This window comes from Oncorhynchus masou, chromosome 33 (assembly GCF_036934945.1).
Source record: "Oncorhynchus masou masou isolate Uvic2021 chromosome 33, UVic_Omas_1.1, whole genome shotgun sequence".
NCBI classification, from domain to species: domain Eukaryota; kingdom Metazoa; phylum Chordata; class Actinopteri; order Salmoniformes; family Salmonidae; genus Oncorhynchus; species Oncorhynchus masou.
The window spans coordinates 2,199,088-2,226,613 of NC_088244.1; the positions used below are offsets into that span (position 1 = coordinate 2,199,088).

The following is a 27,526-nucleotide window of genomic DNA, read 5'->3' on the forward strand; positions in this document are numbered from 1 at the left end:
CTGGTATAGAGGCTACAGGTTGACCCCAACACCGGGCTGGTTGGTATCCGGGATGCATCCAGACGGTGACTGAGGCAGAGAGAGTATGTGTGTACAATGTATTGTGGTTAGACCTTCATAGCGGAGGATGGATGACCCAGCTAAAATCTAGCTAGACCCTCATAGCATTCAATTCAGAGAGCTGAGAGGCAGACACTACATTTTAAAGCATGGACGCACGTTCACAAACACACACACACACACACACACACACACACACACACACACACAGAGAGAGAGATTAAAGGCATGCTGCTTCCTTTGTTGCAGTTGGCTTATCAAGCAGACTGGTCATGGCTCCAGATTGACAGCCTGTCAAAACCACACTGGAACTGACAACCATTAAACACTATTATCATAGATCCCTGCTATGCACTTAACACACTGATCTAGATTGTTGTCCTTCTATTTCACCATCTGACCACCAACACGTCTCTCTGAATAATATAATACAGGCCATTTAGCTTTTCATCCAAAGAGAAGTATCGATGTTAGCCCACTGTGACCAGCAGGAATACACACTGTAAACAGAGAGCCCACTGTGACCAGCAGGAATACACACTGTAAACAGAGAGCCCACTGTGACCAGCAGGAATACACACTGTAAAACTCAAAGATACTGCTTAAAACTTCTTCGGGATAGGGTCCTCCTTTCTCCACTTCCTGTCTGAATGATGTGCCCAAAGTAAACTGCCTTTTACTCAGGCCCAGAAGCCAGGAAATGCATATAATTGGTAGCATTGGACACACTATTGGAAATTCATGTTTGGGTGTGCGAGGAAGACAATACGCACCTGCTAATATCACTTTCCCATTGAACACACTTCTTTCCGTATGAAATATTATAGTTTGATTACATTTCAGGGTATCTGTGCAGTTCGACTAACAATAATTTAAGCTTTCAACCGGTACTAGACACTTGTATGTACCTCAATGTTTAATATCCATCATTTTATGATTATTTATTTGAATTGTGCGCCCTCCAGTTCCACAGAAAGTTGCCCCGCTGGCGGGACGCCTAGACTGAAGACACGTTCTATTGCCTTATAACAACGTTTATCAAACCAAATCACATTTTATTGGCCGCATAAGATGTTATTGCGGGAGTAGTGAAATTGTGTTTTTAGCTCTAGCAGTGCAGTAATATATAACAATACACAACCATTTAAAAAGTTAAATTATGGAATTAAGAAATATACAAATATTAGGATGAGCAATATTTTATTCCGTGGTATAAATATATACAGCACCAGTCAAAGGTTTGAACACATCTACTCCTTCGAGGTTCTCTTTATTTTTACTATTTCCTACTTTGTAGAATAATATTGAAGACATCCAAATTATGAAATAACACATATGGAATCACGTACAGTCTTGAAGTAGTTCCCACATATGCTGAGCACTTGTTGGCTGCTTTTCCTACACTCTGCGGTCTGACTCATTCCAAACCATCTCAATTGGGTTGAGGTCGGGGGATTGTGGTGGCCAGGTCATCTGATGAAGCACTACATCACTCTCCTTCTTGATCAAATAGCCCTTACACAACCTGGAGGTGTGTTGTCATTGTCCTGTTGAAAAACAAATGATAGTCCCACTAAGCCCAAACCAGATGGGATGGCGTATCGCTGCAGAATGCTGTGGTAGCCATGCTGGTTAAGTGTGTGTGATTTATTTAGAATTCAAGGCCGTGTCAACAGGAAAGCACCCCCACACCTCCTCCTCTATGCTTCACGGTGGGAACCACACATGGGGAGATCCATTCAACTACTCTGCGTCTCACAAAGATACCGCGGTTGGAACCAAAAATCTCAAATTTGGACTCATCAGAACAAAGGACAGATTTCCACCGGTCTAATGTCCATTGCTCATGTTTCTTGACCAAGCAAGTCTCTTCTTATTGGTGTCCTTTAGTAGTGGTTTCTTTGCAGCAATTCGACCACACAGTCTCCTCTGAACAGTTGATGTTGAAATGCGTCTGTTACAGCAGAGGTAACTCTGGATCTTTCCTTCCTGTGACGCCTCATGAGACAGTTTCATCAGAACGCTTGATGGTTTTTGTGATTACACTTAAAGAAACTTTCAAAGTTCTTAACATTTTATGGATTGACGGACCTTCATGTGTTAAAGTAATGAAGGACTGTCATTTCTCTTTGCTTATTTGAGCTGTTCTTGCCATAATATGGACTTGGTCTTTTACCAATTAGGGCTATCTTCTGTATACCAGCCCTACCTTGTCACAACACAACTGATTGGCTCAAACGCATTAGCAAGGAAAGAAATTCCACAAATTAACTTAACAAGGCACACCTGATAATTGAAATGCATTCCAGGTGACTACCTCATGAAGCTGGTTGAGAGAATGCCAAGAGTGTGCAATGCAGTCATCAAGGCAAAGGGTGGCTAATTTGAAGAATCTCAAATATAAATTATATTTGGATTTGTTCACCTCATGATTCCATATGTGTTATTTCAAAGTTTTGATGTCTTCACTATTATTCTACAATGTAGAAAATAGTAAAAATAAAGAAAACCCCTGGAATGAGTAGGTGTGTCCAAACTTTTGACTGGTACAATAAGTATTCCTCGTCTAGACGGGATAGGGCAGTGTGATGGTGATTCCGTGGATCTATTGAGGCAGTGTGCAAACTGCAGTGGAAGTAGGATGTGGGGTAAGGTGGAGGCGTTATGATCTTCTCTCAAAGCACTTCATGATAACAGAAGTGAGTGCTACGGGGTGATAGTTACCTTTGCTTTCTTGGGTAAAGGATGGTAAACGACATCTTGAAGCAAGTGGCGACAAAAGACTCCCTTTCCCAGAGAGTCTGTTTTGGAGAAACAACAGCTCAGCCACAAAGTGGTAGGCCACACAAGCTCACAGAACGGGACCGGCGAGTGCTGAAGAGCGCAGAGCGTAAGAAGCCTCTGTCCTTGGTAAAACTCACCACCGAGTTCCAAACTGCCTCTGGAAGCAAAATCAGCACAATAACTGTTTGTTGGTAGATTAATTAAATGGGTTTCCATGGCCGAGCAGCCGCACACAAGCCTAAGATCACCAGGCTCAATGCCAAACGTCAGCTGGAGTGATGTAAAGCTCACCACCATTGGACTCTGGAGCAGTGGAAATGCGTTCTCTGGAGTGATGAACCACGCTTCACCTTCTGGCAGTCTGACGGACTACCTGCCCGAATACATAGTACCAACTGTAAAGTTTGGTGGAGAAGGAATTATGGTCTAGGACGGTTTTTCATGGTTCGGGCCCCTTAGTTCCAGTGAAGGGAAATCTTAACGCTAGAGCTTGACGATTCTGTCCGTCCAACTGAGGCAAAGGTTTGGGGAAAGGCCCTTTCCTGTTTCAGCATGATAATGTCCCCGTGCATAAAGCAAGGTCCATTTATTTTATGAGGCAAGTCAGTTAAGAACAAATTATTATTTTCAGTGACGGCCTAGGAACAGTGGGTTAACTGCCTGTTCAGGGGCAGAACGACAGATTTGTACCTTGTCAGCTCGGGGGTTTGAACTTGCAACCTTCCGGTTACTAGTCCACCGCTCTAACCACTAGGCTACCCTGCCGCCCCGTCCATACAGAACGGGCCTACACAGCATGTCTCTCCCGTAGGTTACATGTAGATGTATAAAAAGGATCCTCATTCATCCTTCAACACTCAGTTGCTAACTCCTTTAAAACCCAAGGAGAGTGGAGACGCACACACACACACACACACATACACACACACACACACCGCGATATGTGTAGAGGAGAAGTCCTTCACCAGAAGGATCTCTACGGTTTCAAGGTATCGTGGATAGAGTAGCCGACAGATCTGGGCCTGCCTTCAAAAATCATGCTGCTGATCTAGGATGCCTAAGGCAGGGACCCTGGGTATCTTTCTTTTAGTGTTTTTCCAGAGTCAGTAGAAAGGCCTCTTTAGTGTCCTCAGTTTTCATAACTGTGACCTTAATTGCCTACCGTCTGTAAGCTGTTAGTGTCTTAACGACCGTTCCACAGGTGCATGTTCATTAATTGTTTATGGTTCATTGAACAAGCATGGGGAACAGTGTTTAAACCCTTTACAATGAAGATCTGTGAAGTTATTTGGATTTTTACGAATTACCTTAGGGGAAGGGGATACTGGAGTGATGGAGGTAGATATGTCTTACTTACCCGTCAGTGCGCCTGGGGCCCCGTCAGTGCGCCTGGGGCCCCGTCAGTGCGCATACAGATAAAATGAAAAGGACAATGAGGATACAAGGTTAGTCAGACAGTCAGTATCTATTTTGTCAGCCATTCATTTGTCTTATGGCTTGGGGATAGAAGCTGTTCAGGAGCCTGTTGGTGCCAGACTTCATCCACCGGCACTGCTTGCCATGCAGAAGCAGAGAGAACAGTCTATGACTTGGGTGGTTGGAGTGGAACAATTTTCCGGGCCTTTCATTTCACACCCTCTGATATAGAGGTCCTGGATGCAGGGAGCTGGGCCCCAGTGATGTCCTGGGCTGTCCTCACCACCCTCTGATATAGAGGTCCTGTATGGCAGGGAGCTGGGCCCCAGTGATGTACTGGGCTGTCCTCACTACCCTCTGATATAGAGGTCCTGGATGGTAGGGAGCTGGGCCCCAGTGATGTACTGGGCTGTCATCACCACCCTCTGATATAGAGGTCCTGGATGGCAGGGAGCTGGGCCCCAGTGATGTACTGGGCTGTCCTCACTACCCTCTGATATAGAGGTCCTGGATGGCAGGGAGCTGGGCCCCAGTGATGTACTGGGCTGTCCTCACCACCCTCTGATATAGAGGTCCTGGATGGCAGGGAGCTGGGCCCCAGTGATGTACTGGGCTGTCCTCACTACCCTCTGATATAGAGGTCCTGGATGGCAGGGAGCTGGGCCCCAGTGATGTCCTGGCCTGTCCTCACCACCCTCTGATATAGAGGTCCTGGATGGCAGGGAGCTGGGCCCCAGTGATGTACTGGGCTGTCCTCACCACCCTCTGATATAGAGGTCCTGGATGGCAGGGAGCTGGGCCCCAGTGATGTACTGGGCTGTCATCACCACCCTCTGATATAGAGGTCCTGGATGGCAGGGAGCTGGGCCCCAGTGATGTACTGGGCTGTCCTCACCACCCTCTGATATAGAGGTCCTGGATGGCAGGGAGCTGGGCCCCAGTGATGTACTGGGCTGTCCTCACCACCCTCTGATATAGAGGTCCTGGATGGCAGGGAGCTGGGCCCCAGTGATGTACTGGGCTGTCCTCACCACCCTCTGATATAGAGGTCCTGGATGGCAGGGAGCTGGGCCCCAGTGATGTACTGGGCTGTCCTCACTACCCTCTGATATAGAGGTCATGGATGGCAGGGAGCTGGGCCCCAGTGATGTACTGGGCTGTCATCACCACCCTCTGATATAGAGGTCATGGGTGGCAGGGAGCTGGGCCCCAGTGATGTACTGGGCTGTCCTCTCCACCTTCTGTCGCACCATGTGATCGAGGGCGGCCCTGTTGTCATACCAAGCAGTGATACAGCCAATCAAGACCGTCTCAGAGGAGTAGCTGGAGAAATTTGAGGATTTGAGGGCCGATGCCAAACTCTTCAGCCTCCTGAGGGGGAAGAGACGCTTTTGTTTTTTTAAGTTAAACTTTCTACCTCGATAACTTATCTTGTTTTGTTGGTATCTGTATAGTGGAGCATTTAGAAACTGCAGCGCCTGGTGAAACTAATCAGCTGGTGATGAATGTGGAAAAACCGGTTCGAACGCACCATTATGGGAAGGCAGAGTCGACAGAACGCACCATTATGGGAAGGCAGAGTCGACAGAACGCACCATTATGGGAAGGCAGAGTCGACAGAACGCACCATTATGGGAAGGCAGAGTCGACAGAACGCACCATTATGGGAAGGCACTGTCACCTCAGAAAACTGTCTGAAACCCTAGAGACATGCAAACTAAATATAGAGCACTACCCTGGCCCACGGCAGAGCACTACCCTGGCCCACGGCAGAGCACAACCCTGGCCCACGGCAGAGCACTACCCTGGCCCACGGCAGAGCACTACCCTGGCCCACGGCAGAGCACTACCCTGGCCCACGGCAGAGCACTACCCTGGCCCACGGCAGAGCACTACCCTGGCCCACGGCAGAGCACTACCCTGGCCTCCTCAACCGTCCAAAACACACACAGGCTGATGTTTGGTTAATAGAGGCCTTTACAAGAGAACAGTTTACAAACGAGTGGAATACAACAAGCTAAATGACAGTGTGTGTGTGAGCATGTGCCTGTGCCTGTGTGTGAGCATATGCCTGTGTGTGTGTGTGTGTGTGTGTGTAGGCCTATATAGGGAAACACATTGAAACAGATGCCGCTGTCTTTGAGACAGCTGTGTAACACAGGCACCAATTACACTGCCACACCCCTCTCTCTCTCTGGCACCCATTATTACACCCCTTAAAACACCTCTCTCTCTCAGTCTCACACAGCCTATAATCTTCACAGACACACACTGGGAGAGAGAGACAGAGAGGGACGAGGGAGGGGAGGAACAGAGGAAGGAAGGAAAGGAAAGTTAAGGAGGAAGGAAGTAAGGGGGAGCAGTGACAACACCAGCCAAAGCAAGGGGGGGTTAGCAAAAGAGAGAAAAGGGGGAGAGAGAGAAAGTGAATCGAACACCCTTTACAGACAGAATACCCCTGCAATAACAACTTCCAGACAATTTAAAAAAGGTGTCGCATCAACAAACAAAAAAACCCTGCCTTTTCAGATAGTAGAATGTTGGGTATGGTTTCCCTGACGAGAACAAACGGTGCTGATTGGTCTGCTGCTGTGTTGTTTCTGGTAGGGTAGCTACAATGCAGTCGGTAGGTATTAGGACCCCTTGACTTGTTCAACATTTTTATAAGTTAGGTGCATCCTGTTTCCATTGATCATCCTTGAGATGTTTTGACAACTTGATTGGAGTCCACCTGTGGTAAATTGAATAGATTGGACATGATTTGGAAAGGCACACACCTGTCTATATAAAAAGGTCCCACAGTTGACAGAGCAAAAACCAAGCCATGAAGTCGAAGGAATTGTCCATAGAGCTCCGAAACACAATTTGGTCGAGGCACAGATCTGGGGAAGTGTATCAAATAATGTCATTGCAGGTATCGAAGAACACAGTGACCTCCATAATTCTTAAATGGAAGAAGTTTGGAACCACCAAGACTCTTCCTAGAGCTGGCCGAACGGCCAAACTGAGCAATCGGGGGAGAAGGGCCTTGGTCAGGGAGATGACCAAGAACCGGATGGTCACTCTGACAGAGCTCCAGAATTCCTCTGTGGAGATGGGAGAACCTTCCACAAGGACAACCATCTTTGCAGCACTCCACCAAAAATCAGGCATTTAATCACAAAACAAAGACCATCACCGAAACAAAGACTTGTTCTTAGCAGAGAGAAAGAAGAAAGCACCACGCCACTCTTTAGTTCCCTAGCGAGCCATTTTCAGATCTTATGTTGCTCTTTTTGTAGCTTTGACAACCACGTGTGTGTGTTTTATATACCGGTTCTCTCCCTGTAGACTTTAGAGATTACACTGCGTGTGTAATTCCTGGTCTCTGGCAGGGTTTGGAACTGCCCGAATTGCAGTCCAGGATCAAAGAGTTCACATCTCAAACTATTCTGCCCTTCGGTCTCTTGACGTTTTGGCCCTGACTGAGATACGGATCACCCCAGAGAACACTGCTACTCTCTCTTCATCTGACTACGTTTCCTCTCATAGTCCGACAGCATCTGGTAGCACAGGTCATCTCATTTCTCCTAAGTGGAGTTTGTCTAGAGAACAAAGACATTCTTCTTGCCAAAACTCCTAATCCATCAAATTGGAGAATTAAACAATATTTCTATTTTTGAGAATGAGAGAATGGTCCGTGGACACTTAAGGGACAGTCATATCGATATTTTTTTCATGTGATCTCATGAAGGACAGGACACACACATTACTGTGGTTTTGGTTGTGTACACTTCTCAATTATGGAGTTTTTCATCTGATGGTTGTATAAAATATTAATGAATATTAACCTACTTGTGAGAAGATGTAATGTGATGGCGGCCTTCGAAACGAGATACTTGTTTAGATATAAAGTTTAACTAGTCAGTAGCCACGCCCCTGTGAGCACAGACATTACATCAGGCATCATGGAACTTCCACAGAGTATAAAACCACTCGTGACAATTTACATTTTATACCAAAGAGACCCACGGTAAGCTGGACGTCAAGAACGATTAATTAAGAAATCTACAAACTAGAGTCCAGATAATGCCGGGCTGCTACTCTAGACCAAAACATGCCGGGTGACGTACGTCGCGTGTGAAGTGGTTCAAACTACTCTAGAGACCAGAAAACACGGAAGCTGTCCTGACATGTTGAAATGGTTGGCAACTCTACCAACGGAAGAGACCAGAGAACGTGGAGATCATTCCCACGTTGAAATGGCTAAGAAATCTACAAACTAAAAAAAAAAACATTTATTCAGGCTGCAACTGTTTAACTACTTTATTCTGGTAAAACGCATGATACTGAAGTATCCATTATAACAACCTACAACTCCGACAGGCTTTGATCTCCGGTGGACAAACCAGAGGCTTTCTGTTGACTGACTATGCAGCAGACAGGCCGGCGATCGGAGAGGGACAACAAAGACACTCGTAAATATGTCAATTGCTATTTATTTTTCAAAATAGTGGCTGTTCGTGTTAAAAGTGTCGGCATTTCATGAGTGTAGTTATCGACTGTATTACAGTGAATCATCGGCCCCACCCCTTTCCTTTGTCTACCAAGCCGTCATACCGGCTTAGTCCACTAGGGACTTTTCAGTGTATCATGTCAGTAACCAATATATGACCTAATTGGGTGTGTTTATGTAATTCTGTGATTAAGTTAAAAGAGGGTGAGCAAAGAGAGAAACGAGATGTGGTTCAGAAGAGGGTGAGCAAAGAGAGAAACGTGACGGGAGGTGGTTCAGAAGAGGGTGACCAAAGAGAGAAACGTGACGGGAGGTGGTTCAGAAGAGCAAAGAGAAACGAGACGGGAGGTGGTTCAGAAGAGGGCGAGCAATTTTTGGGGGGTGTAAAATAAATTTTTAAAAATGTCCAGAACGTGATCTGGATCAGTAGCTTTGAGAAAGAAAATCCATATTTGGTCGGGCGGGGTCGGAAACTCTGTATTCACAGCCACAGCCAAAAATGAAAGTGTCCTCCCTAGACAGACAGAGCGAGATGGAGACAGACAGAGGGAGATGGAGACAGACAGAGGGAGATGAGCCCTGCAGAGCTAGCTCCTGAGGGGGAACTGTGCATCATACATTAAAAAGACCCCATACATATTTAATGACACCTTGAGCGCATCAACACTGGAGCTCCCCCCCCCATCTTTATGTGTGGGACAGGGTAGGGTGAATCTGACAAGTGATGGAGAGGGGGGGGGGCTCAGCAGTTGGCATGATCAAGGGCTCTCTCTCTCTCTCTCTCTCTCTCTCTCTCTCTCTCTCTCTCTCTCTCTCTCTCTCTCACACACACACACACACACACACACACACACACAGCGTCAGCACAATTTACACAGCCAGAAACAGACAATGATGTTTTGATGTAATGTTAGCACAACAAAGGAAAAGCATATAGCCTATATTACCGTGTACTGGAATTTTGGGCTGAGAGAAATGAGGGATGCACTGCAACCTGCCACAGACCCAAAACAACACTACACTTGCTACTGGTAGAGATCATACCACGCTCAGTCACTAAGGTCACTCGTTTTGCCCATTCTAACGTTAGGGTTAACTAACAGGACCGCCAGGGTTAACTAACAGGACCGCCAGGGTTAACTAACAGGACCACCAGGGTTAACTAACAGGACCACCAGGGTTAACTAACAGGACCACCAGGGTTAACTAACAGGACCACCAGGGTTAACTAACAGGACCACCAGGGATAGCTAACAGGACCACCAGGGTAAACTAACAGGACCACCAGGGTTAACTAACAGGACCACCAGGGTTAACTAACAGAACCACCAGGGATAGCTAACAGGACCACCAGGGTTAACTAACAGGACCACCAGGGTTAACTAACAGGACCACCAGGGTTAACTAACAGGACCACCAGGGTTAACTAACAGGACCACCAGGGATAGCTAACAGGACCACCAGAGAAAGCTAACAGGACCACCAGGGTTAACTAACAGAACCACCAGGGTTAGCTAACAGGACCACCAGGGTTAGCTAACAGGACCACCAGGGATAGGGTTAGCTAACAGGACCACCAGGGATAGGGTTAGCTAACAGGACCACCAGGGATAGGGTTAGCTAACAGGACCACCAGGGATAGGGTTAGCTAACAGGACCACCAGGGATAGGGTTGGGTAACAGGACCACCAGGGTTGGCTAACAGGGCCGCCAGGGTTGGCTAACAGGGCCGCCAGGGTTAGCCAACAGGGCCGCCAGGGTTAGCCAACAGGGCCGCCAGGGTTAGCCAACAGGGCCGCCAGGGTTAGCCAACAGGGCCGCCAGGGTTAGCTAACAGGACCACCAGGGTTGGCTAACAGGACCACCAGGGTTGGCTAACAGGACCACCAGGGTTGGCTAACAGGACCACCAGGGTTAACTAACAGAACCACCAGGGATAGCTAACAGGACCACCAGGGTTAACTAACAGGACCACCAGGGTTAACTAACAGGACCACCAGGGTTAACTAACAGGACCACCAGGGTTAACTAACAGGACCACCAGGGATAGCTAACAGGACCACCAGGGATAGCTAACAGGACCACCAGGGATAGCTAACAGGACCACCAGGGATAGCTAACAGGACCACCAGAGAAAGCTAACAGAATCACCAGGGTTAGCTAACAGAACCACCAGGGTTAACTAACAGAACCACCAGGGTTAGCTAACAGGACCACCAGGGTTAGCTAACAGGACCACCAGGGATAGGGTTAGCTAACAGGACCACCAGGGATAGGGTTAGCTAACAGGACCACCAGGGATAGGGTTAGCTAACAGGACCACCAGGGATAGGGTTGGGTAACAGGACCACCAGGGTTGGCTAACAGGGCCGCCAGGGTTGGCTAACAGGGCCGCCAGGGTTAGCCAACAGGGCCGTCAGGGTTAGCCAACAGGGCCGCCAGGGTTAGCCAACAGGGCCGCCAGGGTTAGCCAACAGGGCCGCCAGGGTTAGCCAACAGGGCCACCAGGGATAGGGTTAGCTAACAGGACCACCAGGGTTGGGTAACAGGACCACCAGGGTTGGCTAACAGGACCACCAGGGTTGGCTAACAGGACCACCAGGGTTGGCTAACAGGACCACCAGGGTTGGCTAACAGGGCCACCAGGGTTAGCTAACAGGATGCCCAGGGTTAGCCAACAGGGCCGCCAGGGTTAGCCAACAGGGCCGCCAGGGTTAGCCAACAGGGCCGCCAGGGTTAGCCAACAGGGCCGCCAGGGTTAGCCAACAGGGCCGCCAGGGTTAGCCAACAGGGCCGCCAGGGTTAGCCAACAGGGCCGCCAGGGTTAGCCAACAGGGCCGCCAGGGTTAGCCAACAGGGCCGCCAGGGTTAGCCAACAGGGCCGCCAGGGTTAGCCAACAGGGCCGCCAGGGTTAGCCAACAGGGCCGCCAGGGTTAGCCAACAGGGCCGCCAGGGTTAGCCAACAGGGCCGCCAGGGTTAGCCAACAGGGCCGCCAGGGTTAGCCAACAGGACCACCCGGGTTAGCCAACAGGACCACCCGGGTTAGATAAGAGGACCACCCGGGTTAGATAAGAGGACCACCCGGGTTAACTAACAGAACCACCAGGGTTAACTAACAGAACCACCAGGGTTAGCTAACAGGACCACCAGGGTTAGCTAACAGGACCACCAGGGTTAGCTAACAGGACCACCAGGGTTAGGGTTAGCTAACAGGACCACCAGGGTTAGGGTTAGCTAACAGGACCACCAGGGTTAGGGTTAGCTAACAGGGCCAGCAGGGTTAACTAACAGGGCCACCAGGGTTAGGGTTAGCTAACAGGACCACCAGGGATAGGGTTAACTAACAGGACCACCAGGGTTAAGACCACCAGGGTTAGCTAACAGGACCAGCAGGGTTGGGTAACAGGACCACCAGGGTTAGCTAACAGGGCCACCAGGGTTAGCTAACAGGGCCACCAGGGTAAGCTAACAGGACCAACAGAGTTAGCTAACAGGACCAACAGAGTTAGCTAACAGGACCACTAGAGTTGGCTAACAGGACCACCAGGGTTGGCTAACAGGACCACCAGGGTTGGCTAACAGGACCACCAGGGTTAGGGTTAGCTAACAGGACCACCAGGGTTAGGGTTAGCTAACAGGACCACCAGGGTTAGGGTTAGCTAACAGGACCACAAGGGTTAGGGTTAGCTAACAGGACCACCAGGGTTAGCTAACAGGACCACCAGGGTTAGCTATCAGGACCACCAGGGTTAGGGTTAGCTAACAGGACCACCAGGGTTAGGGTTAACTAACAGGACCACCAGGGTTAAGACCACCAGGGTTAGCTAACAGGACCAGCAGGGTTGGGTAACAGGACCACCAGGGTTAGCTAACAGGGCCACCAGGGTTAGCTAACAGGGCCACCAGGGTAAGCTAACAGGACCAACAGAGTTAGCTAACAGGACCAACAGGGTTAGCTAACAGGACCACTAGAGTTGGCTAACAGGACCACCAGGGTTGGCTAACAGGACCACCAGGGTTGGCTAACAGGACCACCAGGGTTAGGGTTAGCTAACAGGACCACCAGGGTTAGGGTTAGCTAACAGGACCACCAGGGTTAGGGTTAGCTAACAGGACCACCAGGGTTAGGGTTAGCTAACAGGACCACCAGGGTTAGGGTTAGCTAACAGGACCACCAGGGTTAGCTAACAGGACCACCAGGGTTAGCTATCAGGACCACCAGGGTTAGGGTTAGCTAACAGGACCACCAGGGTTAGGGTTAACTAACAGGACCACCAGGGTTAAGACCACCAGGGTTAGCTAACAGGACCACCAGGGTTGGGTAACAGGACCACCAGGGTTGGGTAACAGGGCCAACAGGGTTAACTAACAGGGCCACCAGGGTTAACTAACAGGGCCACCAGGGTTAGGGTTAGCTTACAGGACCACCAGGGTTAGGGTTAGCTTACAGGACCACCAGGGTTAGCTAACAGGGCCACCAGGGTTAACTAACAGGGCCACCAGGGTTAACTAACAGGGCCACCAGGGTTAGCTAACAGGGTTAGCTAACAGGACCAACAGGGTTAGCTAACAGGACCAACAGGGTTAGCTAACAGGACCACTAGAGTTGGCTAACAGGACCACCAGGGTTGGCTAACAGGACCACCAGGGTTGGGTAACAGGACCACCAGGATTAGCTAACAGGGCCACCAGGGTTAGCTAACAGGGCCACTAGGGTTAACTAACAGGGCCACCAGGGTTAACTAACAGGGCCACCAGGGTTAACTAACAGGGCCACCAGGGTTAACTAACAGGGCCACCAGGGTTAGGGTTAGCTTACAGGACCACCAGGGTTAGGGTTAGCTTACAGGACCACCAGGGTTAGCTAACAGGACAACCAGGGTTAACTAACAGGGCCACCAGGGTTAGCTAACAGGACCACCATGGTTAGGGTTAGCTAACAGGACCACCATGGTTAGGGTTAGCTAACAGGACCACCAGGGTTAACTAACAGGGCCAGCAGGGTTAACTAACAGGGCCAGCAGGGTTAACTAACAGGGCCGGTTAGGGTTAGCTTACAGGACCACCAGGGTTAGCTAACAGGACAACCAGGGTTAACTAACAGGGCCACCAGGGTTAGCTAACAGGACCACCATGGTTAGGGTTAGCTAACAGGACCACCAGGGATAGGGTTAACTAACAGGACCACCAGGGTTAAGACCACCAGGGTTAGCTAACAGGACCAGCAGGGTTGGGTAACAGGACCACCAGGATTAGCTAACAGGGCCACCAGGGTTAGCTAACAGGGCCACCAGGGTTAGCTAACAGGGCCACCAGGGTTAGCTAACAGGACCACCAGGGTTAGCTAACAGGACCACCAGGGTTAGCTAACAGGACCACCAGGGTTAGCTAACAGGACCACCAGGGTTAGCTATCAGGACCACCAGGGTTAGCTAACAGGGCCAACAGGGCTAGCTAACAGGGCCAACAGGGTTAGGGTTAGCTTACAGGACCACCAGGGTTAGCTTACAGGACCACCAGGGTTAGCTAACAGGACGCCCAGGGTTAGCTAACAGGACCGCCAGGGTAAGCTAACTAACCCTAACCCACCGTTCCCCTGAGCAAGGCAGTTAACCCACCGTTCCCCTGAGCAAGGCAGTTAACCCACCGTTCCCCTGAGCAAGGCAGTTAACCCACCGTTCCCCTGAGCAAGGCAGTTAACCCACCGTTCCCCTGAGCAAGGCAGTTAACCCACCGTTCCCCTGAGCAAGGCAGTTAACCCACCGTTCCCCTGAGCAAGGCAGTTAACCCACCGTTCCCCTGAGCAAGGCAGTTAACCCACCGTTCCCTGAGCAAGGCAGTTAACCCACCGTTCCCTGAGCAAGGCAGTTAACCCACCGTACCCCTGAGCAAGGCAGTTAACCCACCGTACCCCTGAGCAAGGCAGTTAACCCACCGTTCCCCTGAGCAAGGCAGTTAACCCACCGTTCCCCTGAGCAAGGCAGTTAACCCACCGTTCCCCTGAGCAAGGCAGTTAACCCACCGTTCCCCTGAGCAAGGCAGTTAACCCACCGTTCCCCTGAGCAAGGCAGTTAACCCACCGTTCCCCTGAGCAAGGCAGTTAACCCACCGTTCCCTGAGCAAGGCAGTTAACCCACCGTTCCCTGAGCAAGGCAGTTAACCCACCGTTCCCCTGAGCAAGGCAGTTAACCCACCGTTCCCCTGAGCAAGGCAGTTAACCCACCGTTCCCCTGAGCAAGGCAGTTAACCCACCGTTCCCCTGAGCAAGGCAGTTAACCCACCGTTCCCTGAGCAAGGCAGTTAACCCACCGTTCCCCTGAGCAAGGCAGTTAACCCACCGTTCCCCTGAGCAAGGCAGTTAACCCACCGTTCCCCTGAGCAAGGCAGTTAACCCACCGTTCCCTGAGCAAGGCAGTTAACCCACCGTACCCCTGAGCAAGGCAGTTAACCCACCGTACCCCTGAGCAAGGCAGTTAACCCACCGTTCCCTGAGCAAGGCAGTTAACCCACCGTTCCCCTGAGCAAGGCAGTTAACCCACCGTTCCCCTGAGCAAGGCAGTTAACCCACCGTTCCCTGAGCAAGGCAGTTAACCCACCGTTCCCCTGAGCAAGGCAGTTAACCCACCGTTCCCTGAGCAAGGCAGTTAACCCACCGTTCCCTGAGCAAGGCAGTTAACCCACCGTTCCCCTGAGCAAGGCAGTTAACCCACCGTTCCCTGAGCAAGGCAGTTAACCCACCGTTCCCCTGAGCAAGGCAGTTAACCCACCGTTCCCTGAGCAAGGCAGTTAACCCACCGTTCCCCTGAGCAAGGCAGTTAACCCACCGTTCCCCTGAGCAAGGCAGTTAACCCACCGTTCCCCTGAGCAAGGCAGTTAACCCACCGTTCCCCTGAGCAAGGCAGTTAACCCACCGTTCCCCTGAGCAAGGCAGTTAACCCACCGTTCCCCTGAGCAAGGCAGTTAACCCACTGTTCTCTGTGCACAGAAGACGTGGATGTTGATTAAGGCAGCCCCCCACACCTCTTTGATTCAGAGAGGTTGGGTTAAATGAGGAAGACACATTTCAGGTGGACAACTGACTATGTATCTCCATTTCACTAATAATAATAATAATAATAATAATAGCCAACAAATACGGTAATAATGAAGCAGAAGAAATAGAATAGGGTTTCATCAACTTGGTTCATTATTAGGGGTTCAGCAACTAACTTAGCTGCTGAACCCCTAATGAAGTCTTCAGCTTTACCACAACAACAGAAGCACTGACAGGTGGGCAGGCGGAGTAAAACAAACTGGTACCATTCACACACACAAAGTTAGCTTTGAACTAACTAGTTGACCACTTTATACTAGCTACGTAGCATTAAAACACACCAGAGCTGGTCTTTGGTGCTAGTTAGTTCAGTTTGATGTGTATGGGGTGTGAGTTAGCCAATTTCCCTGTGCAAACACCTGGAAGAATGTGAACTATTTTGTGTGCGGCATAGCAGCAAGTGCCGACATATCAATGTAAACTTCGCCAAACACGTCCAAAGAAACACTTTTTCACACGTCAACACAAGCTTTTACTTCCGACCGTTTTAGTAATTCCCTGTAATGTTATGACTACAGGTGTCATGCTACAGGTGCCCAGCATGAACACGTTAGTGGAACCGGGCAACACACGAACTAAACGCACATCAATGTCCCACAGCCGGTAAACAGAAAACACCTACCTCTCATAGACTGACACTTCTCTTTGTTAACCAGCCGCTTGAAGAAATACAACTCATCCACATAGATGGTCCGTGTGGTGTTTACATAGGATGAATGACCGCCAGCGGGTCGAGTCGACCCCCTGCCCACAAAACACCGTAGCTCCGTGGGTAGCTGTGCTTTCAGCTGCCGGGGTTGAGCTCCTGTAGGAAAAGTTTCCTTGGGTGAGTTGAGGTTGGACAGGACCCACAATGCAACACGTGGTAGAGGACAGGGGTGTTTTTAAAAGGGTCCGTGCTATACTGGATCCTTGGGACGTCCCTAAACATTGAAGTTGACCTTTTACAATTGTTAAGGTGGGGGTTGTGTTTATGGTTAACGTTATGGTTATGGTAGGGATGTGTCTAACCATTGAAGTTGACCCTTTACAATTGTTCAGGTGGGGGTTGTGTTTATGGTTAACGTTATGGTTATGGTAGGGATGTGTCTAACCATTGAAGTTGACCCTTTACAATTGTTAAGGTGGGGGTTGTGTTTATGGTTAACGTTATGGTTATGGTAGGGATGTGTCTAACCATTGAAGTTGACCCTTTACAATTGTTAAGGTGAGGGTTGTGTTTATGGTTAACGTTATGGTTAGTGTAGGGATGACTCCAGGATTCCAGTTCGGTGCAGTGAGGAGGAACTCATCAATTCTTGTGCCAGAAAGATGGGTTGGGATGTAAAGTAACAACACAGATGTGTGTGGGGCAAAATACAGACAGGGTTGGTTTATGATGTTGACAACAGCGGAAAATGAGTCCACCAGACTGGCACACATTCAACAAGGATATTCGTTAAAATCCGTCATGATTTATGTATTGTAACAGGCGGTCACTTAAGTCCGTTTAGGATATAATTGGCTGTTTTCGCTGCATATAACATGTGGAAGTTGTCCCTTTTCAGGTTTAGAAGAAGTGACTGCTAAATGTTTACTCCCGTTTTGTATGAGCTGGTTAGCATAGCCATAAATCAGTGGTGGTATTCAGTCGTTTTTAGCTGTAAAGCAGTTGATTGGTAACTCTAACATTAATTAAGGATCGTAGCCTTTTTTTTCTTTAAATTTTCGCCTAAAATGACATATCTAAATCTAACTGTCTGTATCTCAGGACCCAAATCTAACTGCCTGTAGCTCAGGACCCAAATCTAACTGCCTGTAGCTCAGGACCCAAATCTAACTGCCTGTATCTCAGGACCCAAATCTAACTGCCTGTAGCTCAGGACCCAAATCTAACTGCCTGTATCTCAGGACCCAAATCTAACTGTCTGTAGCTCAGGACCCAAATCTAACTGCCTGTATCTCAGGACCCAAATCTAACTGCCTGTAGCTCAGGACCCAAATCTAACTGCCTGTAGCTCAGGACCCAAATCTAACTGCCTGTAGCTCAGGACCCAAATCTAACTGCCTGTAGCTCAGGACCCAAATCTAACTGCCTGTAGCTCAGGACCCAAATCTAACTGCCTGTATCTCAGGACCCAAATCTAACTGCCTGTATCTCAGGACCCAAATCTAACTGCCTGTAGCTCAGGACCCAAATCTAACTGCCTGTAGCCCAGGACCTAAATCTATCTGCCTGTAGCTCAGGACCCAAATCTAACTGCCTGTATCTCAGGACCCAAATCTAACTGCCTGTAGCTCAGGACCCAAATCTAACTGCCTGTATCTCAGGACCCAAATCTAACTGCCTGTAGCTCAGGACCCAAATCTAACTGCCTGTAGCTCAGGACCCACATCTAACTGTCTGTAGCTCAGGACCCAAATCTAACTGCCTGTAGCTCAGGACCCAAATCTAACTGCCTGTAGCTCAGGACCCAAATCTAACTGTCTGTAGCTCAGGACCCAAATCTAACTGCCTGTAGCTCAGGACCCAAATCTAACTGCCTGTAGCTCAGGACCCAAATCTAACTGCCTGTAGCTCAGGACCCAAATCTAACTGTCTGTAGCTCAGGACCCAAATCTAACTGCCTGTAGCTCAGGACCCAAATCTAACTGCCTGTAGCTCAGGACCCAAATCTAACTGTCTGTAGCTCAGGACCCAAATCTAACTGCCTGTAGCTCAGGACCTGAAATAAGGATATGCATATTATTGATACCATTTGAAAGGAAACACTTTGAAGTTTGTGGAAATGTGACATGAATGTAGCAGAATATAACGCATTAGCTCTGGTAAAATATAATCCAAACCATAAAACATGTGTGTGTTTTTTTCATCTTTGAAATATGAGAGCTGAAGGATCATTAGCTTATACACAAACTTTCACACATCTAGATGTCTAGGCAGGGTGGGTGTGGAGCCATAGACAGCAGTGGGGTCAAACTGTAGACCCCAGTTCCTACATTTTAACATAAAAATGGATTCCATTTAACAACAGTCTAAATGTTGGCTCATTTTGCTGGGGGGCAATGGGGAGATTCGGGATCTTTCCCCCCTCGTGTTTCCATGGCAATTCCATTGTTTTGGTCAAGTTCAATGGACCTCTTTACAGCATCTATAGGCCATGTGGTATACCATCAACTAGAATGTGTTCTAACAGTGTTGGGGAAGTTCTCTTTGAAACACTGAGGCATTGTGTTCTGGCTCGTCTCCCTCGGCAACCATGGAATGTAGATCCGGGCTCCTCCGTCTAAACTAGCCAAGACCAACAACACAAATAAACAGACTATACAGCTACAAGTTGTGAGTGGAGTTACTGAGTGAATGGACTATACTAAACCGGTTAAATGTCTTATCTGTGATTAAATGTTTAGTCTACTTGGACACCGTTTTAAAAATGTTGATATGTTACAGCCTTATTTTACAACCGATTAGTTTTTCCCCCCCTCATCAATCTACACACAATACCCCATAATGACAAAGACAAAATAGGGTTTTAATTTTTTTTGCAAATGTATAAAATAAAAAAAACAGAAATATCACATTTACATAATCTTTCAGACCTTTTCAGACAGAAGCACGTTTGGCAGCGATTACAGCCTCGATTATTCTTGGGTACGACGCTACAAGCTTGCCACACCTGTATTTGGGGAGTTTCTCCCATTCTTCTCTGTAGATCCTCTCAAGCTCTGTCAGGTTGGATGAGGAGCGTCACTGCACAGCTATTTTCAGATCTTTCCAGAGATGTTCGATCAGGTTCAAGTCCGGGCTCTGGCTGGGCAACTCAAGGACATTCAGAGACTTGTCCTGAAGCCACACCTGCATTGTCTTGGCTGTGTGCTTGGGGTCGTTGTCCTGTTGGAAGGTGAACCTTTGCCCCAATTTGAGGTCCTGAGCACTCTGGAGCAGGTTTTCATCAAGGATCTCTCTTTGATCCGTTCATCTTTCCCTAAATCCTGACTAGTCTCCCAGTCCCTGCTGCTGAAAAACATCCCCACAACATGATGCTGCCACCACCATGCTTCACCGTAGGGATGGTGCCAGGTTTCCTCCAGACGTGACGCTTGGTATTCAGGCCAAAGAGTTCAATCTTGGTTTCATCAGACCAGAGAATCTTGTTTTGCTCTGACACTCAAAAGTGATACCGGGATACACCTTCAAATCAAATAAAGGTTTATTGGTTGTGTACACAGATTTGCAGATGTTATCGCAGTTCAGTAATATATAATGCTTGTGTTTCTAGCTCCAACAGTACAGTAATATATAATGCTTGTGTTTCTTGCTCCATCAGTACAGTAATAACTAATTCTTGTGTTTCTAGCTCCAACAGTACAGTAATATATAATGCTTGTGTTTCTTGCTCCAACAGTACAGTAATATCTAATGCTTGTGTTTCTAGTTAACAGTACAGTAATATCTAACGCTTGTGTTTCTAGCTCCATCAGTTCAGTAATATATAATGCTTGTATTTCTAGCTCCATCAGTTCAGTAATATCTAATGCTTGTGTTTCTAGCTCCAACAGTACAGTAATAACTAATTCTTGTGTTTCTAGCTCCATCAGTACAGTAATATATAATGCTTGTGTTTCTTGCTCCATCAGTACAGTAATAACTAATTCTTGTGTTTCTAGCTCCAACAGTACAGTAATATATAATGCTTGTGTTTCTTGCTCCATCAGTACAGTAATAACTAATTATTGTGTTTCTAGCTCCATCAGTACAGTAATAACTAATGCTTGTGTTTCTAGCTCCATCAGTACAGTAATACCTAATGCTTGTGTTTCTAGTTAACAGTACAGTAATATATAATACTTGTGTTTCTAGCTCCAACAGTACAGTAATATCTAATGCTTGTGTTTCTAGCTCCAACAGTACAGTAATATCTAATGCTTGTGTTTCTAGCTCCAACAGTACAGTAATATCTAACGCCTGGTGGAAAGCAGACTGTACCAGGTTTTCCTCTAGGATTGTGGGTAGGGCTTAGCTCCAGTACGTTTCTTCTTTATCCTGAAAAACTCCCCAGTCCTTAATGATGACAAGCATACCCATAACATGATACATATGATGGTGTGTATGGACAGTATATGAATTGAAAAGATGTATACAGCAGTAGTTATAGCAAATCAAATTGTATTTGTCACATGCACCAAATACAACAGGTAACCTTACTGTGAAATGCTTACTTACAAGCCCTTAACCAATTAATGCAGTTCAAGAAATAGAGTTAAGAAATTATTGACTAAATAAACTGAATTTAAAAAATGTAATTAAAAGTCACACAATAAAACAACAACAAGGCTATATACAGGGGGTAGGGGTAAAGTGACTATGCATAGATAATAAACAGTGAGTGGGCAGCAGTGTACATGTAGGTAGGGGTAAAGTGACTATGCATAGATAATAAACAGCGAGTAGCAGCAGTGTACATGTAGGTAGGGGTAAAGTGACTATGCATAGATAATAAACAGAGTAGCAGCAGTGTACATGTAGGTAGGGGTAAAGTGACTATGCATAGATAATAAACAGCGAGTAGCAGCAGTGTACATGTAGGTAGGGGTAAAGTGACTATGCATAGATAATAAACAGAGAGTAGCAGCAGTGTACATGTAGGTAGGGGTAAAGTGACTGCATAGATAATAAACAGCGAGTAGCAGCAGTGTAAAAACAAAGGGGGGGGGTCAATGTAAATAGTTCGGTGGCCATCTGATTGGTTGTTCAGCAGTCTTATGGCTTGGGAGTAGAAGCTGTGAAGGAGCCTTTTGGACCTAGACTTGGCTCTCTGGTACCGCTTGCCGTGCGGTACCGAAATCTATGACTTAGGTGACTGGAGTCTTTGACAATTTTCTGGGCCTTCCTCTGACACGCCTAGTATATAGATCCTGAAGCTTGGTCCCAAGCTCTTAACCAACAATGCAGTTGAAGAAATAGAGTTAAGAAAATATTTACTAAATAAACTGATCAACAAGTAACACAATAAAATAACAATAATGAGGCTATATACAGTGGGTACCAGTATGAGTCAATGTGCGGGGGTACAAGGTTGGTCAAGGTCATTTGTAAAGTGACTATGTATAGATAATAAACAGCGAGTAGCAGCAGTGTACATGTAGGTAGGGGTAAAGTGACTATGTATAGATAATAAACAGAGTAGCAGCAGTGTAAAAACAAAGTGGGAGGGGGGGTCAATGTAAATAGTTCGGTGGCCATTTGATTGATTGTTCAGCAGTCTTATGGCTTGGGAGTAGAAGCTGTTGAGGAGCCTTTTGGTCCTAGACTTGGTGCTCCGGTACCACTTGTCGTGCAGTAGGAGAGAAAACAGTCTATGACTTGGGTGACTGGAGTCTTTGACAATTTTTGGAGCCTTCCTGTGACACCACCGATTATATAGGTCCTGGATGTCAGGAAGCTTGGCCTCAGTGATGTACTGGGCTGTACGCACTACCCTCTAGTGCCTTACGGTTGGATACCGAGCAGTTGACATACCAGGCGGTGATGCAACCGATCAGGATGCTCTCAATGGTACAGCTGTAGAACGATTTGAGGATCTGGGGACCCATGTCAAACTTTTCAGTCTCCTGAGGGGGAAAAGGTGTTGTCTTGCCCTCTTCACAACTGTCTTGGTGTGCTTGGACCATGATAGTTTGTTGGTGATGTGGACACCGAGGAACTTGAAACTCTCTACCTGCTCCACTACAGCCCCGTTGATGTTAATGGGGGCCTGTTCAGCCCTCCTTTTCCTGTAGTCCATGATCAGCTTTTTTGTCTTGCTCACATTGAGGGAGAGGTTGTGTTCCTGGTACCACACTGCCAGGTCTCTGACCTCCGACCTATAGGCTGTTTTATCATTGTCGGTGATCAGGCTGTTGTGTCGTGAGCAAACTTAATGATGGTGTTGGAGTCGTGCCTGGCCATGCAGTTGTAGGTGAACAGGGAGTACAGGGAGTACAGGAGTGGACTAAGCACGTACCCCTGAGGAGCCCCTGTGTTGAGGATCAGCGTGGCAGATGTGTTGTTGCCTACCCCTTACCACCTGGGGGCGGCCCATCAGGAAGTCCAGGATCCAGTTGCAGAGGGAGGTGTTTAGAACCAGGGTCCTTAGCTTAATGATGAGCTTCGTGGGCACTATGGTGTTGAACGCTGAGCTGTAGCTAATGAATAGCATTCTCACATAGGTGTTCCTTTTGTCCAGGTGGGAAGGCGCAGTGTGGAGAGTGATCGAGATTGCATCATCTGTGGATCTGTTAGTGCAGTATGCACATTGGAGTGGGTTTAGAGTTTCCGACATGATGGTGTTGATATGAGCCATGACCAGCCTTTCAAAGCACTTCATGGCGACCGACGTGAGTGCTACGGGGCGGTAATCATTTAGGCAGGTTACCTTGGCGTTCTTGGGCACAGGGACGATGGTGGTCTGTTGGAAACATGTAGACATTACAGACAGCGTTGATCTTGTGAAGCCAGCTAGCTTTATATTATCTAGCTCTATATTATCTAGCTCTATATTATCCAGCTCTATATTATCCATCTTGTCGTTCGGCCACAACTCGGTGAAACATAAGATACTACAGTTTTTAATGTCCCGTTGGTAGGATAGTCTTAATCGTAGATCGTTCAGTTTGTTTTCCAATGATTGAACGTTGGCCAATAATACGGAGGCAAGTGGTGGTCTACTCGTCTGGGAATTCTTACAAGGCACCCCGCCCTCCCGCCCCTTTTCCTCCATCTTTTCTTCATGCTGATGACGGGGATTTGGGCCTTGGTCTTGACTAAGCAGTATATCCTTCGCGTCGGACTCAATAAAGAAAAATCCTTCATCCAATTCGAAGTGATTAATCGCTGTTCTGACGTCCAGAAGCTCTTTACGGTCATAAGAGACAGTAGCAGCAACATTATGTACAAAATAAGTTACAACAAATCTGAAAAAACTAACAAAATAGCACAGTTGTTTAGGAAAAAAACAGCAGCCATCCCATCCGGAGTCATTATATATTTGTGATCTTTGTCACGGGCAGGTCTACTCTCAGTCTTTCTGCTACAGAGCAAAGTTTCCACTAGGTACAGATCTGGGATCAGCTTCCCTTTCCATAATCCTTAGCGGAGAAAAATGCAAAACTGACCCAAGATCAGCATCTATGGGAAATTCACCCTACATCCAGGCCGCGTTCCAAAATTCAAACTTGTGTTCTGTTTAGAGCGTATAGCGAGTCTGGAAGACAACTGCTTTTTGTTACGTTGCGAATCCAAACCTACGAACGCGAAAAGACAAGTATACTGGACGTTCTATAAGCGCACTTTATGAAGTCTGGAAAACAAAGCGTGGATGTATACTTTCTGTTCCCTTCGACGGGGAGGCGTTCCCAGAACACCTTGCAACGCAGCAAAAATTCCCAAAATTTCAGAGTTAATGGAGGACTGAACAACAACAAAAACTATTGTAAAATCAGTGTTGTCAATTGTGAAGACCTAGACAGTTTCTAAATCCTGAATAGGTGAACTTGCTAGCCAGCTAATGACAAATTCAGCAAATCATTGTTTTTAAAAGTGTGTTTTCAGGGACAGATGGCAACTGATGTGTTAATTTCACTCCATGACATTGGCAAGACAAAACAGTCGTGTCAGACTGGTTTGGAGGTAAGACATTTTAAAACAACATGGCCGCTCGCTGTTCAATCTGGCTAATTATTTGTGAATTCTCACATGATCCGTCAATACATGCATGCAGTGCCTGTTTACTTAAAGTTAATTATCAATTAAAAGTAAATTGCTGACCACTTGATCAAGCCTATGAATATGCAAATCTGTTTACAAAACCATTGCACATTAACAAAGGTAGTTGTCGTTCTCAACAACTTGAACCAGCACTGAAATTTGAGCAGTGAGGTTCATTTCTCCTCCCCCTTTGGCCTTGTGTTTCTGCTCTGAACTCCTCAGATTGAAGCACATCCCACCCCATCACCCAGACAGATGTAAACTGCTTGGGAACCTCCCGCCCACCAGAGAAATCACCCTATCACAGGGGTTTGTCAGGGAAATCACCCTATCCGAGGGGTTGTCAGGAAAATCATCCTATTCTATGAGGTTAGTCAGGGAAATCACCCTATCCTAGGGGTTTAGTCAGGGAAATCACCCTATCACAGAAGGTTTGTCAGGGAAATCACCCTATCCTAGGGGTTTAGCCAGGAAAATCACCCTATCCTAGGGGTTTAGCCAGGAAAATCACCCTATCCTGCTTGGGAACCTCCCGCCCACCAGGGAAATCACCCTATCACAGCTTTGTCAGGAAAATCAACCTATCACAGGAGGTTTGTCAGGGAAATCACCCTATCCTAGGGGTTTAGTCAGGGAAATCACCCTATCACGGAAGGTTTGTCAGGGAAATCACCCTATCCTAGGGGTTTAGTCAGGGAAATCACCCTATCCTAGGGGTTTAGTCAGGAAAATCACCCTATCCTAGGAGTTGTCAGTTTGTCCAGCAGTGTGTAGCATCACTATGTTAGAAGTGGACTGTGATCCAATGGACTGTGTTCTAATGGACTGTGATCCAATGGACTGTGATCCAATGGACTGTGATCCAATGGACTGTGTTCTAATGGACTGTGTTCTAATGAGCTGTGATCCAATGGACTGTGTTCCAATGGACTGTGTTCCAATGGACTGTGTTCCAATGGACTGTGTTCCAATGGAGTGTGTTCCAATGGAGTGTGTTCCAATGGACTGTGATCCAATAGACTGTGATCCAATGGACTGTGTTCCAATGGACTGTGTTCCAATGGACTGTGTTCCAATGGACTGTGATCTAATGGACTGTGATCCAATGGACTGTGTTGTAATGGACTGTGTTCCAATGGACTGTGTTCCAATGGACTGTGTTCTAATGGACTGTGTTCTAATGGACTGTGTTCCAATGGACTGTGATCTAATGGACTGTGATCTAATGGACTGTGATCTAATGGACTGTGTTCTAATGGACTGTGATCTAATGGACTGTGTTCTAATGGAGTGTGTTCCAATGGACTGTGTTCCAATGGACTGTGTTCCAATGGACTGTGTTCTAATGGACTGTGATCCAATGGACTGTGTTCCAATGGACTGCGATCTAATGGACTGTGTTCCAATGGACTGTGTTCCAATGGACTGTGTTCTAATGGACTGCGTTCTAATGGACTGCGTTCTAATGGACTGCGATCTAATGGACTGTGTTCCAATGGAGTGTGTTCCAATGGAGTGTGTTCTAATGGACTGTGTTCCAATGGACTGTGTTCCAATAGAGTGTGTTCCAATGGACTGTGTTCTAATGGACTGTGTTCTAATGGACTGTGATCTAATGGACTGTGTTCTAATGGACTGTGATCTAATGGACTGTGTTCTACTGGACTGTGTTCCAATGGACTGTGTTCTAATGGACTGTGTTCTAATGGACTGTGTTCTAATGGAGTGTGTTCCAATGGGCTGTGATCCAATGGACTGTGTTCCAATGGACTGCGTTCCAATGGACTGCGTTCCAATGGACTGCGTTCTAATGGACTGCGATCTAATGGACTGCGTTCTAATGGACTGTGTTCTAATGGACTGTGTTCTAATGGACTGTGTTCCAATGGACTGTGATCTAATGGAGTGTGTTCCAATGGAGTGTGTTCCAATGGACTGTGTTCTAATGGACTGTGTTCTAATGGACTGTGTTCCAATGGAGTGTGTTCCAATGGAGTGTGTTCCAATGGACTGTGTTCTAATGGACTGTGTTCTAATGGACTGTGTTCCAATGGACTGTGATCTAATGGACTGTGATCTAATGGACTGTGATCTAATGGACTGTGTTCTAATGGACTGTGTTCCAATGGACTGTGTTCTAATGGACTGCGTTCTAATGGACTGCGTTCTAATGGACTGCGATCTAATGGACTGTGTTCCAATGGAGTGTGTTCCAATGGAGTGTGTTCTAATGGACTGTGTTCCAATGGACTGTGTTCCAATAGAGTGTGTTCCAATGGACTGTGTTCTAATGGAGTGTGTTCTAATGGACTGTGTTCTAATGGACTGTGTTCCAATGGACTGTGATCTAATGGAGTGTGTTCCAATGGAGTGTGTTCCAATGGACTGTGTTCTAATGGACTGTGTTCTAATGGACTGTGTTCCAATGGAGTGTGTTCCAATGGAGTGTGTTCCAATGGACTGTGATCCAATGGACTGTGATCCAATGGACTGCGTTCTAATGGACTGCGATCTAATGGACTGTGTTCCAATGGACTGTGTTCCAATGGACTGTGTTCCAATGGACTGTGATCTAATGGACTGTGATCCAATGGACTGTGTTCTAATGGACTGTGTTCTAATGGACTGTGTTCTAATGGACTGTGATCTAATGGACTGTGTTCCAATGGAGTGTGTTCCAATGGAGTGTGTTCCAATGGAGTGTGTTCCAATGGACTGTGATCCAATAGACTGTGTTCCAATGGACTGTGTTCCAATGGACTGTGTTCCAATGGACTGTGATCTAATGGACTGTGATCCAATGGACTGTGATCCAATGGACTGTGTTCTAATGGGCTGTGATCTAATGGACTGTGTTCCAATGGAGTGTGTTCCAATGGAGTGTGTTCCAATGGACTGCGATCCAATGGACTGCGTTCTAATGGACTGCGTTCTAATGGACTGCGTTCTAA

The 27,526-nt window shown here is 47.3% G+C and overlaps 1 protein-coding gene across 1 annotated transcript in view; it reads right to left on the reverse strand.

Annotated features, from left to right (window-relative positions):
- Positions 1-16,659, reverse strand: part of LOC135527678 (plexin-B3-like) — a 194,238-nt gene extending 177,579 nt beyond the window's left edge. Inside the window, 1 exon segment of the mRNA XM_064956165.1 lies at positions 16,473-16,659. The gene's annotated coding sequence lies outside the window, so the exon portion shown is untranslated.
- Between the last annotated feature and the right edge of the window lie 10,867 nt (positions 16,660-27,526).